Source organism: Schistocerca cancellata, chromosome 4 (genome assembly GCF_023864275.1).
Source record: "Schistocerca cancellata isolate TAMUIC-IGC-003103 chromosome 4, iqSchCanc2.1, whole genome shotgun sequence".
NCBI lineage: Eukaryota > Metazoa > Arthropoda > Insecta > Orthoptera > Acrididae > Schistocerca > Schistocerca cancellata.
Window position 1 is genome coordinate 313,498,906 of NC_064629.1, and position 19,938 is coordinate 313,518,843.

General features: G+C 44.1%; 1 non-coding gene across 1 annotated transcript; it reads left to right on the forward strand.

The window, feature by feature from the left end:
* Window positions 1-12,402: 12,402 nt before the first annotated feature.
* Window positions 12,403-12,477, forward strand: Trnas-cga (transfer RNA serine (anticodon CGA)). Its single transcript has one exon. It is a non-coding gene; the product is annotated as a tRNA-Ser (tRNA).
* The last annotated feature ends 7,461 nt before the right edge of the window (window positions 12,478-19,938 follow it).

Here is a 19,938-nt window from a genome sequence, read left to right on the forward strand (position 1 = left end):
ATACCTGAGGCCATCAGTCCCCTAGACTTAGAACTACTTAAACCTAACTAACTTAAAGACATCACACATCCATGCCCGAGGCAGGATTCGAACCTGCGACCGTAGTAGCAGTGCGGTTCCGGACTGAAGCGCCTAGAACCGCTCCGCCACAGCGGTCGGCTGTTTGGAAAAATATCATGTGATGCCTCGGGTGAAAAGGAGAAACGTGTACAAGCGCGTGTCGGAATTCTACCGTGATAGCATCGTGGCTTATCGAGACTGTGGTTTATAGTTCCGCATTACTTCTGCTCGCGTTGGTGGGGGTTTCACGTCTGTCATGCAAAAATGGAATCGATGCATTCAATGGGGAGGGAGGCATAGTCAACGCTTTGGAAGGTCACAGCAGGCCCCAAATTACGATGAACATATCAGCGTGTGGAGGCTCCGAGGAGAACGAACGTAGCCATGTTGCACTCGTAATCGTCATACTAGTCCATCAGCTGGAGAGATTATATGAACGCATTTCGATACACAACACGATTGTCTCTGGCTCACGTAGCTGCTGATGTGGACAGCAGGTAGTACATATCTGACTTGTTTAGGCTGTTGGTTGATACCTATTTTCGAGGTCTTTGTGACGTTTTCTTTCAACAAGATAAGACAAAATATCACATTTCTCTTGCTGTCCTGTTCTACCTCGATACAAACTGTGTTCGACAGTTGTCATTGCCAGCATGTTGTTTAGATCTCTCACCCGCTGAAAACATCTGGTCATGGGTTGCCGAGAGACCTGCACAATAAAAATCGTCAGATACTATGTCTGATGAACTCTGGTGGGAAGTTGAGGAAGTCTGAATCGCCGTACCCACATCTGTGAAACTTGAGCTTCTCCCAACGTATCAAACGTTCAGGCAGTTTACGGTAATACACCTGGGCTTCGCCTTATACTGCCGCCGATATTTCGACAGGTGCACAGCCCGTCATTTTCAAGGCTCAGATGCAAGGAGACAGCGTGTGCTAGCGCTACGAAGAAGACCAATGTCAGACATTATCCACAGTGAATATTAATTACCAGAAGGTGAGCAAGTAACATTAACTCTGTCCCTCTGCGGTCTGAACAGGGAAATATCAGAATTTCCAGGAGATTCCAAATAAAAATCTCCGTTCTATTTATAAGGTAACCTGTTAACTTAGCTGCAACTACTTCCTTAACAACACTATCCCACAGCTAGAAGGGCACGCCGGAATATCTGTGTTGTTACGCCCTGCCCAGTCATATTAATGTGAGCACTTGTGAGCAGCCTGAATAACCACCTTTTGCAGCTCGGGCCGCTACGAGACATGCAGCTACCGAAAGGAATATGGACCCATGCCCACTCCATTACCGCGGCAGCTGCGCTGTTTTTATCAGTTCAGTATCCGTGACTCGAACAATCCGATCACGGTGGTTCCATAAATTCTCGTTTAAGTATAAATCCGGGTAGTATGGTTGCCAGGGGAGTACGGTAAACTCATCCTGGTGCTCTTCGGGTAACGAACGTTCACTGTGAGCTGTGTGGCACGTTGCACTGTTTTGCTGGCAGAGGAAAAACAAAAGGCATCAAGTGGTGGACATGGTCCCCCAGGATTCATGCATACTTCTGTTGATCCACTGTGTCTTCGAGATGATGATTTCACCCAGAGAATGCCACGATAACATCCCTTGACCATAACACTCCTGGTTGCAGCTTGGACCCTTCCGACGATTGTTACAGGTTGTTTGCTTTCAGACCATTAACGCCGTACACGCCAACGGGCATATGTCTGATGGGGCATCAAACATAATTCACCTGATAAGCCCACCTGTCACCACTCAGGGGACGTTGAGTTACCGTACTGGTGTGCAAATTCCAGCCTTCGTCGCCGATAACCAGCAGTCGGCATGGGTCCATGAACCAGTCGCTTGCGCTTTAACGTTCGCTGAATGGCCGTTGTGGAGACACTGTTGGTACCCCGTTGCTTCATCTGGGAGGTCAGTTGCTCGACAGTTGCACGTCTTTTCGCACGTACACCTCTCCGCAGCTGTCCTTCGCCCCTGTATCAATGGCTCATGGTGCACTAGAGTTCCCCGGCACCAATTTTGGATAGCGTAGTTCTGCCATGCAGGGTATACTTTAACCACAGCAGCATGAGAACAGCTTACAAACACTGCTGTTTCAGAAATTCTACTACCCTTGGCCGAAAACGAGTGTCCTTGCACTTGAGGGTCAATGTGGAGGCTTGCCGTGTGGCATCGCCCACTCTGCCTGTGGGTGGACATGTGGCCTCTCCTTCAGCAAGGTCCGAGCAGACACACCGGGGGGAGGGGTTTATTAGTTATTGGGGGCTCCAACGTTAGGCGGGTGATGGAGCCCCTTAGGGAAATAGCGGAAAGGTCGGGGAAGAAGGCCAGTGTTCACTCTGTCTGCTTGCCGGGGGGGGGGTCTCATCCGAGATGTGGAGGAGGCCCTGCCGGCGGCGATAGAGAGCACTGGGTGCACCCGACTCCAAATTGTTGGTCATGTCGGCACGAATGACTCCTGCCGTCTGGGTTCAGAGGTCAGTTCGTACAGGCGGTTGGCGGAATTGGTAAAGGCGGAAAGCCTCGCTCACGGGGTGTAATCTGAGCTAACTATTTGTAGTATCGTTCCCAGAACCGATTGCGGTCCTCTCGTTTGGAGCCGAGTACAAGGCTTAAACCAGAGGCTCAGACGATTCTGTGGAGATCTGGGGTGCAAATTTCTCGACCTCCGCTATCGGGTGGAGAAATGTAGGGTCCCCCTGAATACGTCAGGCGTGCACTACACGCCGGAAGCGGCTCCAAGGGTAACGGATTACGTGTGAAGTACACATGTGGGTTTTTTAGGTTAGGGAATTCCCTCCCTAGGCCCGACGAGACGCCTCCTGAGACGTGGCAAGGTAGGAGTAGGCAAAATGCAACAGGGAATAACAATATTAATGTGCTAATAGTAAACTGCAGGAGCGTCTATAGAAAGGTCCCAGAATTTCTCTCATTAATAAACGGCCACAATGCCCATTTGGCACTAGGGACAGAAAGTTGGCTGAAACCAGACGTAAGCAGTAATGAAATTCTAAACTCAGATTGGAATGTATACTGCAGAGACAGGTTGGACAGTGAAGGGGGAGGCGTGTTTGTAGGTATAAGAAGTGCAATAGCATCGAAGGAAATTGACGGAGATCCGAAATGTGAAATAATTTGGGTGAAGGTCACGGTTAAAGCAGGCTCAGACATGGTAATTGGATGTCTCTATAGGCCCCCTGGCTCAGCAGCTGTTGTGGCTGAGCACCTGAAGGGTAATTTGGAAAATATTTTCAGTAGATTTCCCCACTATGTTATAGTTCTGTGTGGAGATTTTAATTTGCCGGGTATAGATTGGGAGACTCGAACGTTCATAACGGGTGGCAGGGACAAAGAATCCAGTGAAATTTTTTTAAGTGCTTCATCTGAAAATTACCTTGAGCAGTTAAGCAGAAAACCGACTCGTGGCGATAACATATTAGACCTTCTGGTGACAAACAGACCCGAACTATTTGAAACAGTTAACGCAGAACAGGGAATCAGCGATCATAAAGCGGTTACTGCATCGATGTTTTCAACCGTAAATAGAAATATTAAAAAAGGTAGGAAGATTTTTCTGTTTAGCAAAGGTGACAAAAAGCAGATTACAGAGTACCTGAACGCTCAACACAAAAGTTTTGTCTCAAGTACAGATAGTGTTCAGGATCAGTGGACCAACTTCAAAACCATCGTACAATATGCGTTAGATGACTATGTGCCAAGCAAGACCGTAAGAGATGGAAAAGAGCCGTCGTGGTACAACAACCGAGTTAGAAAACTGCTGCGGAAGCAAAGGGAACTTCACAGCAAACATAAACATAGCCAAAGCCTTGCAGACAAAAAAAAAAATTACGCGAAGCGAAATGTAGTGTGAGGCGGGCTATGCGAGTGGCGTTCAATGAATTCGAAAGTAAAGTTCTATGTACTGACTTGGCAGAAAATCCTAAGAAATTTTGGTCTTATGTCAAAGTGGTAGGTGGATCAAAACAAAATGTCCAGACACTCTGTGACCAAAATGGTACTGAAACGACAGACTAAAGGCCGAAATACTAAATGTCTTTTTCCAAAGCTGTTTCACAGAGGAAGACTGCACTGTAGTTCCTTCTCTAGATTGTCGTACAGATGACAAAATGGTAGATATCGAAATAGACGACAGATGGATGGAGAAACAATTAAAATCGCTCAAAAGAGGAAAGGCCGCTGGACCTGATGGGATACCAGTTCGATTTTACACAGAGTACGCGAAGGAACTTGCCCCCCTTCTTGCAACGGTGTACCGTAGGTCTCTAGAAGAGCGTAGCGTTCCAAAGGATTGGAAAAGGGCACAGGTCATCCCCGTTTTCAAGAAGGGACGTCGAACAGATGTGCAGAACTATAGACCTAGATCTCTAACGTCGATCAGTTGTAGAATTTTGGAACACGTATTACGTTCGAGTATAATGACTTTTCTGGAGACTAGAAATCTACTCTTTAGGAATCAGCATGGATTTCAAAAAAGACCGTCGTGTGAAACCCAGCTCGCGCTATTCGTCCACGAGACTCAGAGGGCCATAGACACGGGTTCACAGGTAGATGCCGTGTTTCTTGACTTCCGCAAGGCGTTCAATACAGTTCCCCAGAGTCGTTTAATGAACAAAGTAAGAGCATATGGACTATCAGACCAATTGTGTGATTGGATTGAAGAGTTCCTAGATAACAGAACGCAGCATGTCATTCTCAATGGAGAGGAGTCTTCCGAAGTAAGAGTGATTTCAGGTGTGCCGCAGGGGAGTGTCATAGGACCGTTGCTATTCACAATATACATAAATGACCTTGTGGATGACATTGGAAGTTCTCTGAGCCTTTTTTGCAGATGATGCTGTCGTGTATCGAGAGGTTGTAACAACGGAAAATTGTACTGAAATGCATGAGGATCTGCAATGAATTGATGCGTGGTGCAGGGAATGGCAATTGAATCTCAATGCAGAAAAGTGTAATGTGCTGCGAATAAATAGAAAGATAGATCCCTTATCATTTAGCTACAAAATAGCAGGTCAGCAACTGGAAGCAGTTAATTCCATAAATTATCTGGGAGTACGCATTAGGAGTGATTTAAAATGGAATGACCATATAAAGTTGATCGTCGGTAAAGCAGATGCCAGACTGAGATTCATTGGAAGAATCCTAAGGAAATGCAATCCGAAAACAAAGGAAGTAGATTACAGTACGCTTGTTCGCCCACTGCTTGAATACTGCTCAGCAGTGTGGGACCCGTACCAGATAGGGTTGATAGAAGAGATAGATAAGATCCAACGGAGAGCAGCGCGCTTCGTTACAGGATCATTTAGTAATCGCGAAAGCGTTACTGAGATGATAGATTAACTCCATTGGAAGACTCTGCAGGAGAGACTCTCAGTAGCTCGGTACGGGCTTTTGTTAAAGTTTCGAGAACATACCTTCACCGAAGAGTCAAGCAGTATATTGCTCCCTCCTACGTATATCTCGCGAAGAGACCATGAGGATAAAATCAGAGAGATTAGAGCCCACACAGAAGCATACCGACAATCCTTCTTTCCACGAACAATACGAGACTGGAATAGAAGGCAGAACCGATAGGGGTACTCAAGGTACCCTCCGCCACACACCGTCAGGTGGCTTGCGGAGTATGAATGTAGATGTAGATGTAGAGGACCGAAGATAAATTGTTCCGTTTCTGCAAGACAGCAACGACCGAACTGCGTTTCGCGTCCCCTAACACTCTTTATATACCTTCCACTGCTATTGCTGCCGCCTGCCATTTGTGTGTGGTTATTGCACGTTGACGTGTAACATAGGTGGTCGTCGCATTGGTTCAAATGGCTCTGAGCACTGTGGGACTCAACTGCTGTGGTCATAAGTCCCCTATAACTTAGAACTACTTAAACCTAACTAACCTAAGGACAGCACACAACACCCAGCCATCACGAGGCAGAGAAAATCCCTGACCCCGCCGGGAATCGAACCCGGGAACCCGGGCGTGGGAAGCGAGAACGCTACCGCACGACCACGAGATGCGGGCGGTCGTCGCATTAATGACCGGTGCTTAGGCAAGGTTCTCCATTAGCAGATTTGCTTGGCTGTTGTAATCGTGTGTCGCTTACGCTCAATAGACGGGTCCTCTACGGTCCTGATGGTCTGACCAATGTATACGCCATAACTGCATGTGATACAGTAGACACCCGCCTTATGCAAACCAAGATCATCTTCTGGAGACCAGTAAAAGGGCTCTAATCTTAGTTGTCGAAAAACACATTTCCCACAGTGCTTTCAAACGATATTATCAATCCTGTTGGAAATGTTACCTGCGGAAGGCAGAAAGGCCGTAGACTGAGGTACCACCTCGATGTTTTCATCACTTCCCGATTTATGGTTAGCAGATAGTGCAACTCGTGTCTAATATGTGTTTCACCATAACCATTTTGGCAAAAGCTGACTTCGAGGTTGGTTCACTCAGCTGACACACCTTCAGTATCTAAGCTGTCTGGGCTCCTATGAACCAAGGTACAAGGTACTCCTTCATGCTGACCTGAACGGTGACAACAGTCAGCTTGAAGATACAAACCAGTGTGAGTTGGCTTCCTATAATCGGTATCTCCCAAGGTACCATCAATCTTCCTCGTCACTAAAACATCAAGGTAAGCAAGACATCTTTTCCACCTTCATCATGAAGCGAGTATTGGGTTGAATTGAACTGAAATATTCTAATTAGCTGTTGAAGTACATACCCTATGAGATCAAACAACTAAAGTATCGTCTACATATCTGAAAATGGTACGTACGTTACAATGTTCCTGACTACAAGGTACGTTCCTCGAAACCTATAATGATCTGCGGTTGCCGAAGACGCCACTTGGATGAATTCTCATAAGTTACCTGAACGTACCTGCAAGTGTCATCGTAAATCATTTCCAGTCGATGTCCAGCTGGTTCGAGCTATTGTTATAGCCGTAGGCGGCTGCTCTGTGTACTAATTTTCGTGCCCTTAATACCCCCAAACCAACCAAAAATTAACTGGTGTATTCTTGACATTGTATACGCCCAATAAGCAAAATTTCTTTATTTGCTAACTTTACTGCTGTTTAAATTCTAATGACCAGTAGTGTATTATAACGTGCTGATACCCCCGTTCAGATTGTACCATAAACGTTAAGATGTACAAAAAAAACTGCATATACAGTTTATAAAAATATGACTGTATGTTGGGTACTTATGTTGATCGCTTGCAGGTTTGTAAATAGTTGCTTACTTCTATTGAAGGATTCATTTTCTTTGGGAGAAATAACTTTAATGTGTATGGGACAGCACTTCTGCTATCTATCAAACATTTTATTTCTATGTGCAGGTTGTCAACGTGTCTTAATGTTAAGTATATCATTCCTTTCTGTGAAAACATTAAATTCTTTGGAGGGGTGCGAAGATCAATTTTCCTTCTAGTATTGTATTTGTGAATATCTGTATTGCCCACAAATTGCAATGAATTTTTGGAAAACCGATTAATGCCCTTATCAAATATTAATTCACTGTTGTCCCCATTGACGCTTATTTGCTTAGCCTGACAACATGGCTGGCATTCTTTGCCAAAAGCACTGATTCTGACTCCTAAAGTAAGTAACAAGGTAGTCCACGAACACAGAGCAAGAACAGCAATGGATACATAATCGAACCCTGTTATAAAGTTTTAGTTTTTGTTCCTACCCTCTAGATTCTTGCACTTTACAAAAGCAGCTTTCAAATTGCGTTCTTTCCACCAGATCTCAGATTTTACAAAGTTTCGATAAATCACTTGAGTCATATTGGACGTTGGTTCTTTTCACAGGAACGCACTTCAATTTCATCGATATTCTTGCCCAACGGAGCTAGTACTGTGTCCTTAATGAACCGAATATTGACAGGACGTTCAGCTTTGTACTTAATGTCGTAGTATGTTTCGAGTCAATGCATTCCATATTCAGTCTCAGGATAAAGACGCTGTATCATATGAAACAGTTTTGTCATTCTTCAGCATTATTGTTCCACGTTTCCATTAATCCCAAATCAACTTTCCATCACTCCTACATTTAGTTTTCAGAACAGCGATGAATTAATGAGAAACTTCATAATGAAGGTAACATCGTCCTAAACACAGGTGGATTTACTGAAATGATGGGCTCTAGAGCTGTACGTCAAGTGCTCCACTTTCCCTTGAAACCGATGCGTGACGGAAATTTAGTTTATTGTGTTTCTCTTTGGTCGGAAACAGCATTGGATATCAGGAAGAATTTTCTTAGCTTAATACTGAATCTGACAACAACGTGCTTCGATAAATCCGCAGATGAGAATACAATTCGTAGTTGTATTTTATATCGACTTGAAAGCATGCCAGCCCATACCCTCTACGTATTACTGATTAAAGCTGAGCAGTAAATAAAATGTTCTTTTGGAGTGTTTATTCACTGAATTATTGGAAAATCAGATGTTCAACAGGTGCTGAGTTACGCCACTGACGTTTTTTTAATGGCTCGCGTACCGCAGGAAATGAGATTATCTTACCGAAACTTTGACGCACGAGATAGTTCGACACGAAATAAGCAGATCGGCTTTAAAACGCACTGGTGAGCACTGAGACAACGTTAGGCCAGTGCACGTTATTCTGAAAAAGTAATGGAAGGTACAGTGAGACTCTAATTGGAAAGAACTGTGAAATTTTCTCTAACAGTGAGTATTTGTTACTTTGTACTAATAATGAACTGAACGGGTATAGTAATATACAGCACCAAAATATGAATTTCAAGTCTATAATGATAAAAAAGTACTTAATTAGACTGTGTAAGCATAGTGACTCAACAAAACCCCTTAATAAATGTGTATTGAATACAAGTTTGATATCAGTAATTAGAAATTACTCATTATTTAAATCAGTATTAGGGCACATTTAAATCGTAAAATACTGGAGATTCACAAGTGCTGAAATTAAAACTGGAAATGCTTCTTCTTAAAATCCGATACTTCATCGTTGGTTGCTAATTAAGAAATATACAGTACGTATGAAGTGAAAAAGAATAAAATACTTATTTCCTACTGTACATATTATTTCACTATTGTCTACACTCGTCCCTGGATTGGCTCCTAGTAACCTATGTAAAACTGAACGGCGGTGGTAGCTTGTAAACTCATTCCACAACGCCAGTTTAACTCCTGAAAAATGATTAATGCAAGTAACTAACTCTTATACTAAAATATGTACTATAGTCTTTCATTGGTTGCAGCCATAAGCGAATGGCGTCCATTATAGTCTGTCGTACTCTGATGTACTACTGCAGTTAAATGGTCATTCATTACTGCATCACATCCAAAGTAAGTTAGAAGTCGAAGTTTTCAGGAATTGCTCCATCTCTAATGATATCTCCATCGGAAGGATGCTTCTTCTGCTACGGTCGCAGGTTCGAATCCTGCCTCGGGCATGGATGTGTGTGATGTCTTTAGGTTAGTTAGGTTTAAGTATTTCTAAGTTCTAGGGGACTGATGACTCATATGTTAAGTCCCATACTGCCCAGAGCCATTTTGATGCTTCTTCACTTTTTCTGGAAAATGTCAATAGATGTAACACGTAGCCTTGCTGTAAGAAAAGGGCTTCTCCAGCAAAAAAGGATACGATGTGTCGTGTAGATGTGAACGCAGTAGTTCGGAAGACAAGTGGAAGTTATGGGTGTACTGGCAGGATTATGATAAAGCTCAATATAACTGTTAAGAAAATGAAACTCTAGACACTAATGCGATATATTTTAGAGTACTTTTTACGTGTTTATCGTCAGCCCGATGAGCAACATTGAAAGAATTTAAGACTCGTTGCTAAGACTGTAAATCGTCGATATAAATTAAACAACAATGCAATGCTCGGGGAAAAGAGATGGGAATCGCTAGAAGAAAGACGACGTTATTCGAAGTAAAACTGGGGACTTGATATAGCCATTACTGATGGCTAGAGAGAAATACAAGACTAGACATGGTAATTTTGATACCGATCACAGTGAGATGTGATAAATCCACTTAATTGTTTCCTTTAGATAACGCAAATATTTTAAATGCGTATCATGAGTCTCTGTATCACTTTGTCAATGTTTCTTCAGAGAAGTACGATGTGACCCAGAAGTTCCTCTGTATTTTAACTTATTGTGCGATACACAACGCTAAAAACAAACGGTGAACTCGATAATAAACCGTGCGGATTGTGAAGGTTGGAGTGAAACCGATTTATTCTTACTTTCATATTCGTCCTACAATTACGTTAACGAAAAATGACGCATTACGAAACACCATTGCTACATTTATGAAACTTTTTGGAGATATTCTTCACTTAAATTATATTAAACGATTAAGCTTTCATTCCATCTGCAACATCGGTATGAGATGTGACCTACACAGGAACGAACACGCTCTTTTATTCGTTGTGGCATTGAAGCAGTCTCTGAATGTCACCTTGGGGAATTTCTTTCACGTTCATTATGTTCGTTAGCATTGGCTAGTATAAAAATATACCTCTCTCCATCACATCGAGACGCATTCCATCAGTGTCAAATCAGATGCCTGGATCAAGAACTGTACATTCCCTATGATGTTTCTGGTATAAACTGCAGGATTATGTCTTGTATTATTACGCTGGGAATACCATTTGTTACCCCAGTCATGGAGGTTTTCCCAGTCTTGCCGCGTAATGACGAACATTTAGTATCCCTTCAAAAATTACTAAATCAGTTGTGTGTCATATCCAAAGTTCTATGCATCATGATTCCAGCTGTAGGGTTGGCATGGGATTCGATAGTCAATGCTTCCCGTTTCCTTTCCCCGGCCGTCTACGGTCCCGATTGCATCTATCAGGCAGCAGCCAACAGAATCGAGACTCTTCATTAAACGCTACCGAATGGCACTCAGCACCACACTTGACTCTAGCTCTACACCATGCAAATTTGCACTCTCACACCACATTAATGTGGCCACCTTTCAAAAGTCTCAATAACCACATTTTGACCGCTGCAAGACGTGCAGGAAGATAGCCAATAAGGTTCTGGAAGGTACCGACACGGATGAGTGGCCATGCCAACTCCTGTCCCGTGACCAGCTGCACTAGGTTTTTCAGATGAGGATCCATGGTGCCTCCAGCCCAGTCGAGGTGGTCCACACAGATTTTCCATTGGGTTTTAATATGGATAGTTTGGTTGCCAAGGTGTCAGGAGATTACGGACAACTAATCCTGGTGCTCTTCAAACAACACACGAACACGGCGGGCATTATCCTACTGCTAGATGCCATGACGCTGAGGAAAGAAAAACGACATTTAGGCGTGGACACGGTCCTCAAGGATAGATACATAAAGTGTGTTGATCCATTGTGCCTTCCAAAACGACGATATCACCCAGGGAATGCTACCAAAATATTCCCCAGACCACAACGCTTCCTCCTCCTGCCTGCATACTTCCGACGATTGTTACTGGATGTTTGCTTTTAGATGTTTCACGTCGTAGACACCAATGGCCGTCTGATCGATGGAGCAAGAAACGTGATTAACATGAAAAGGCCACCTGTCGCCACTCATTAGACGTCCAGTTGTGGTACAGACGTGAAAATTCCAGCCTTCGTCACACACTCAGAATGTGTCCATGAACCAGGCGCCTGCTACGGCGGCCCATACACAGCAATGTTTGCTGAACAGTCTGAAATGACACTTTTGGTAGCCTTTTGGTTCATCTGGACTGTCAGTTTCTCAACAGTTGCACGTGTATGCAGCCGTACACATTCCCTCAATGTCGTTCACCCCTGACAAAATGGTTCAAATGGCTCTGAGCACTATGGGACTTAACTTCTGAGGTCATCAGTCCCCTAGAACTTAGAACTACTTAAACCTAACTAACCTAAAGACATCACACACATCCATGCCCGAGGCAGGATTCGAACCTGCGACCGAAGCGAACCGCGCGGTTCCAAACTGTAGCGCCTAGAACTGCTCGGCCACCCAGGCCGGCTCAACCCTGTCATCTATGGCCCAAGCTGCACCACAGTTTTCTAGGATAGCGCCATCTTGCCAAGCCCGGTATATTTCCAGAATGAGATTTTCACTCTGCAGCGGAGTGTGCGCTGATATGAAACTTCCTGCCAGATTAAAACTGTGTGCCGGACCTAGACTCGATCCGGCTGTGGCTAAGCCATGTCTCCGCAATATCCTTTCTTTCAGGAGTGCTAGTTGTGGAAGGTTCGCAGGAGAGCTTCTGTAAAGTCTGGAAGGTAGGAGACGGGGTACTGGCAGAAGTAAAGCTTTGAGGACGGGGCGTGAGTCGTGCTTGGGTAGCTCAGTTGGTAGAGCACTTGCCCGCGAAAGGCAAAGGCCCCGAGTTCGAGTCTCGGCCCGGCACACAGTTTTAATCTGCCAGGAAGTTTCAAGCCCGGTATACTTTAACCACGAGCCGCGCGGAGTGCCCGTGCCGTTAGAGGCGCCATGTCATGGATCGTGCGGCCCCTCCCGCCGGAGGTTTGAGTCCTCCCTCAGGCATGGGTGTGTGTGTTGGGTGTGTTGTTCTTAGCATTAGTTAGTTTGAGTTAGTTTAAGTAGCGTGTAAGTCTAGGGACCGATGACCTCAGAAGTTTGGTCTCTTAGGAATTCACACATATTTGAACAATTCTTTAACCGCGGCTGTACGCGAACAGTTTACAACCACAGTCGTTTCGCAAATACTTCTATCTTTGGCCCGGAAGCCAGCTACCACGCCCTTTTGGACGTCAGATAAATCGCTCATTTTCCATATTACAACTATGACTGCATTGCTTTCCGCGTCCCCCATCCCATTTTATATACCCTCCACTGCCAGTATTGCCACCTGCCATCTGTGAGTGGTTGTTGCATGTTGACGACGAACATAGGCAGTGGTCACATTAATGTGACTGGATCGTGTATATTGTCCGTGATATAGTTCCTGTGGTAAAAGTCGCATAGATGTTAACCCAGTTGCCAGTAATCTTTTCTGACAGTTCAAGCTAATATTTTGTCTCGAAACTCTACACGGATTTCAACTGTTGTCAGCCGTCTACTCGTGAGAGTCAATCGATCAGTGTTACCGTCTTCTGTCATGTAATCATTCTGTAAGATGCGGTACTTACTCTTCTCGTCACATAGCTGCCAAAGCCCATCTTGTCATCACTCGTTCTTCACTCGTTGCACTACAGCCAACTGTCTGTGTGATCTGTCGGTACGATGCTCCCATGTCCCTCATACCTCCTTACTCAGAGGCTGAAACATATGGTTCAAATGGCTCTGAGCACTATGGGACCTAACTTCTGAGGTCATCAGTCCCCTAAACTTAGAACTACTTAAACCTAACTAACCTCAGGACATTACACACATCCATGACCGAAGCAGGATTTGACCCTTCGACCGTAGCGGTCGCGCCGTTCCATACTGTAGCGCCTAGAACCACTCGGCCACAACGAACGGTGGCTGAAACATGGCAATAAGCTGCTTGTGTACGTCCTCAGGTTGTAATTCGCTTCAAGATACAGCCAAATTACCTCCACTTTGTCCATTCAGGTTCCTCAAGTAGTGTAACTTTATGAATCCTACCATTATATCCGTCAAATCCAAATTCTCAGCAAAGAGGTACACATCTACTTTCTGCTTACGGCCTAACATTTTCACAAATAAAAGTTCCAGTATCGTTACACACACACCCAATAGACATTGTATACCCACGCTATTCTTCACCTAGACGAATGGCTTTTTTTTTTTTTTTTTTTTTTTTGCAACTAAAATAAGCTTTTGATGACGAAACACTTTCTAATTCCGTCACTGCGATAATGTGTAAGTTAGTTGTGCTCCGTTTAGTTTATATTACGAACTGCGTAGATGTAGGTAAAGACTGTGTATTTCAAGTTTTCGTTAATCGGTAGAACTAGAGCAATTACAAATCTTCCAAATGCAGAATTGCTACAATCGAATCTGTTACAGAAAGCGTGTATTGTATTAAATTAACATACAGAAATATTGGGTTTTGCAGCAGAAAGTAGCTTCGTAGCGACTTTCTGGTTAAACAGCCCTGTATCCGGCAGAAACGTGCTCCCAAGGGGCTAAATTAAGCGACAAGCTGATTAGCGGGAACTTTATCGCCGCACTTCCCCCGAAGGTAACGAATGAGAGGAACCGTTCGGGTATTGATCGCCACCCCTCTCCCCTTCCCATCCAACCTTTGAGAGCGTGCCTGAGGACCAGAAATTCACTTTACATGATATCACAAAGACAGCAGCTACATCAACAGGACAGAGCAGACTAGTACAGTGCTTATTTTTTTCCTCTCTTCTCAGTCTTGGAGTAAGAATAGATCCTGTTCTATTGCTAACATGCGTTCCCCTTAAGCGAAATCCATCTTAATTTACTTAACCTACTGATTCCGTAACCCCAGATACTCAACGTCCGTTGCCTGGGTATCTAGGGACTTCGATGCAAAGGCAGCTGGTTCATTTCATGGCTGCGGAAGAAATGTTCGTGACATAATATTGAGTCAGCATGTGAACGGGATGATGACGTACAGTTGCTGAGCATCAGACCGTAAGAGAATTAGTTAAATTACAAAACTTCCCATATTAATTGATTTTTCCTTGAGACAATCGCAGATCCTGATATCTGAAGACACTGGTAAGCCATTAATTGCTACGATAAGATACTGTGCGATTTCGTATGCTAGAATTATTGCAAGGACTTCATCAGAATCAGATTGTTTGAACTTCTGGGTACTAATCTTGGTGTCGGCAACCATATCCTAATAAGTGACTCTTACTGAGAACAGTAGCAACTATATTGTGTGACAAAAGAAAAGAAGCACCCAGAAGACATGGTCGTACGCCAGTGTAATTTCATATACTTACACACCACTGGGAAGTAAATGATTAGGGTTGCAGTTGTCGGACACAGGTAGAACGGCCATCGGAGAGCACTACTGTTTTTCATGTTGCTACCTGAACCGTATACAAAGGATGTGAACAGTGTCAGATATTGAGTTATCCCTTTGAAGGACCCGAAGATGCTGTATATTCACGTCAAACAGAGTTGTCATCAGCTGGCAATGACACATTTAAGAAGGCGACCGAGACGATATACACATGTAATAGAAAATACTTACTCTCAATATTAATTGTAGCATTTGTTAATTTGTTATGGCCGACGTAATTTGCCCAGGTGGGTGAACTAATTGTCCGCGCAGTATATATTTCAGCTTCACCGATTACCCAAGGGGTAGAGCTGTGGAATGGTCAGCCGAAACATTAAAGGTACTAAAAAAAGCTACTAAAGGACATCCAGAGAGGTCGAATCGATGGCGGGTATTTTGCTGCCAACTGAAAGAAGATGACCAAGTCGATGTTGTGGTGGCTTGTCTTGGCTGTGGTGTGGGGGAACTCAAGAGCTGAGTTGGAGGAAATGGCGATTACTATGCCTTTTTCATGTCCATCTTAAGCTTCACAGCAGATGATTGGTCATCCGCACTTCAGTACGCACGGAACGGGTAAATTCTGTGACATGCTCATCGGGGTATGCTCCTCAGACTCACAGGGCCTTCGACAGGACGCCAACCGATGCTTAACTGGTGATCCTCGGAATGTACCTAGTAGACATTACGGTAAGATGCTGCCTGGCCTCCTAATAGCTACATCAAGGGGTTTGACAGAGGTCCAACAAATCCTAGACCAAAGAATAGCACATAAGGAGCAACCCAAGTATGGACAGTAGGTACATAGCAAAACGACTGAGACAACAATGAAACGGGCCGAAGAGTCCAGCAACTTTTCCCATGCTAACGAGAACGCCTAGGCTATCCACGTAAACCGCAGTCATACGTTACAAAATGTAACATTATGGATATCCAGTTTACATGTGTAGTTTCAACAGCAAAGACAATCACATCTGTAAATATGGTCATTCGGGACCATTCGACCACATAATCTTTAACTGGCTCCTATGACTGAATTAGGGAACCAATAAAGACGAACTGTTACCGAATTACAAATAATGGATAATAATAGACACTGTTACTGCAACCATTTGGCGGCATGAAAAAGACAGATCTGACAGAGCAAGGCATTTACAAAATCATCCCATCCCGCACAGCATCACCATAGAAGCGTGAGTGTGAAAAACGTTGTGCTAGCGAGTGCATCTAGTGTTAGGGAAGATGTGAAAGGTCCCGACGGAGGTTCGAGTCCTCCCTCGGGCATGGGTGTGTGTGTTTGTCCTTAGGATAATTTAGGTTAAGTAGTGTGTAAGCTTAGGGACTGATGACCTTAGCAGTTGAGTCCCATAAGATTTCACACACATTTGAACATTTTTTGAAAATGTGAATGCGAGTGTTGAGTTACAGGGTGTGAATGCAAGCAAAATCACAGCGCCACACGAGGCAGAATTTACAGTACGACATCAGAGCCACGCCAGCAAAGCATCCGGTTGCACCTCGGCGATGGTGAAGAGGAGATGCGCATCAGAGGGCGATGTACATCAAGTGTAATATACTGTCATAAACAAACCCGACGCTTTACTGAGATTGTTTTCAAACACAAAAAAACATAAAAAAAGCAAGAACGAAGTGGTAGTTATGGCAGAGATAGAACGGTAACGTGGTCTGACGACATTACAAAAATGCATATAAATGTACTGACGTTTTTATAAGGTTACAGTATTCACTCTAAGTGTTTTTATCTGTTTGAAGGCCTCCTATTTAGAATGGTCCTCACAATATACGTCTACAATTCATTCTCCTTTTTAAACTTTTACTTCTGTACCTCTAGCAAATGCATATGCCTATAGTCTCAACTGATATTGTTACTGATACATAATACATTCAAATATATACCTACAGTCCTTTTATACTATGACTTAATCATTATTATTATAGTGACCAGAATTGAACAAGACCGGAAATGAGACGAGAACCGGCGGAGACTGGCCGACTGGCCGAGGGCGTGAACAGCGAGCCGCCAGAGGGTAAATTAACTGGTGAACAACAACGAGAAGAAAACAGACAACGGGGACGGCACGGTCGAATAACAAGTCCAGTGAGTAAACCTGGATCGAAAGCTGACGACGTAGAGAATCCAGAACGAAAACAACGATGCGTAGCGACATCAACACAACAGTGCGACGATATCGCAACTGTCGGACTCAGTGGTTGCGCTCCCGGCTTTAAAAGGCAGCCGCGATCGTTGATACGCCGGCAGCATGGGCGTGTCTCCATAGCCGGCGATGCTGTGGGAACAGCGTCGCTCGCAGACTAGAGCAGCGCCGTCTACCAGCCGTCATCGAGGTCCATGCATTCCGGTGGCTTCCAATCTCGCCGGGGCATGACATCAAAAATGGTTCAAATGCCTCTGAGCACTATGGGACTTAACATCTATGGTCATAAGCCCCTTAGAACTTAGAACTATTTAAACCTAACTAACCTAAGGACATCACACAACACCCAGTCATCACGAAGCAGAGAAAATCCCTGACCCCGTCGGGAATCGAACTCGGGAACCCGGGGGGGGGGGGGGGGGGGGGGGGGGGGGGGGGGGAAGCGAGAACGCTACCGCACGACCACGAGCTGCGGACAAGTATGATATCAAAATTATTACTAATTCTAAACTAAGACAAGACATTTCAATCAATCAAAACACGTGGAAACTTCAAAACATGTTCAAAACATGACCTATTAAATAAATAGAGAAACTAGGTCTAAAAGAAACAATAAAATATGTAAAAACTAAGGTTACGCGTTAGTTAAAAATCATAAGTCGGGAAGAGAACAAGTATTTTTTTAAATCAGAGCCACTGTTTTAATTATACTTGTAATGAAGCCATAGTCGATGACTGACTATTTCCCAGTTTTGTTTAGCTTCCTCGAAACCAGCATATAGTGGGAATAATGAAGCGTGGTTTGGTGGATTTGGTTGTTGCCGTCTTTGCTGTCTTTAATGTGTCATGGGCTGCTGCTGCTGCTGCTGCTGCTGCTGTTGGCAGTATTGCTGCTGTATTTAATTCTACTGTTGTGAAACGTTCACTTGATCTTTTTGTTATTGATGAGTTTATCCAGTTGTTTCTCGATTAACGTCATTAATGCTTATAAAACTATCGATACAGCGGCAATTGATCTCTAAACAGTCATCACACATGCGGATAAGCTCGTAAACATTTCTGTGCCGATAGCGACCCACATTTCATTTCACAATTATACAAGCATAGACCAATGGTGCCTGCAGAAAATTAGTGAGCAAGAACAGGAATGGCTTGTGCATGTTCCACTAATGCACTGTACTGAGAAAAGGCAACCTGCTCTGTATCCGTAACTGAAGATCATAGCGGACCATGAATACTAGCAAACAAGAATTCAGAATTATTAGTCATGGTCACAGCGGAGCAACCGTAAAATATTCATCCATGCGACAGTCGATGCACTTTCCTAGCTTTCATCCTAGAAAAAGTGTCCAGGTTCTATACCAAATAGGACTAACACGGTATATTAAACGTTTGCAAGGAATGGAAATACAAATGGTCACAGGTTTGTTTAACAAACAGGAAATTGCCACTGGGATGCTGAAAAGCCTGAACTGACAGACGCTAGAAGAAAGACACCAAATATTTTGCGAAAGCTTACTTTCGAATTTTTAAGAAACCGTAATAACTAAGGTATCTAAAAGCGTACTACAATCTCCTACATTCCACTCCCATATGGTCTGTGAAGACAGGGTTGATCAAATTACAGTTTGTACAGAGGCATTTAAGCAATCATTCTTCACACGCTCCATATACATATGGAGCGGGAAGAAAATTAAAAGCGTGGTATAAGTGAAGTACCCTCCGTCAAGCACTTCACAGTGGTCTTCAGATTATTGCTGTAGATTTATTTGTAGATATAGATGTACACACAGATGGCCTTATGTGGGTACCTGGTCCGATACAGCCGAGTTTTCTGCAGTTTTGATTCGCTTGTCAGTATAGTAAAGCCATGGTTCCAATTTCTGTCAGCTTGTTCGACGTCATTTCACTGGAGCAAGTCGACTACATGACTCAGCTTGTACAGTCAGGCTGCAGCCTCATAAACTTATCATAAAACTGACTACCTCACTCACTGTATACATCACATCATCAGTGCATTGGCATCATCCTTCATGACAGACATCGTCGGGCCTGTTGGTCTAGCTGTAAAGTGCTTGCGTGGAAACAGAGAGGTAATTAGACCTAATCCCGGTCAGACCCAAGATATTTTCAGTCTGCTACAATTATCAACAATGTGAGGCGCCGCCAGGGACTTCAGGTGGCCTCATTTCCTCATAAAGCAGTATGAGTTCCCTTTCCCCTGTTGGAAAAATGGGTTTGATTAATGACATTAAAGTCGCCAAATTCGCGTCCAATTGAAAGAAGTGCTTCAGGCCGTTGAGGTACATGGGCATTGGAGCAAGGGGTATCTGGCCCACTCTGCGTTGTTGCCAGATGTATCCAAGATGGCAGCGATTACGTCATCCCAGATGGTAGCGTGTAGACTTGGCAACAGTCTATGACATCATCCAGGATGAAGGCCATGACTTCATCCAAGAAGGCGGATTTTGGCAGGAGGTATGAATTTTGGTGGAGAGATAGGTCAATTGGGCTATCTCCACTAACCTAACATCCTCCCCTCCCCTCCCCCAGAATAATGGTTGTTGTTGTTGTGGTCTTCAGTCCTGAGACTGGTTTGATGCAGCTCTCCATGCTACTCTGCCCTGTGCAAGCTTCTTCATCTCCCAGTACCTACTGCATCCTTCTGAATCTGCTTAGTGTATTCATCTCTTGGTCTCCCCCTACGATTTTTACCCTCCATGCT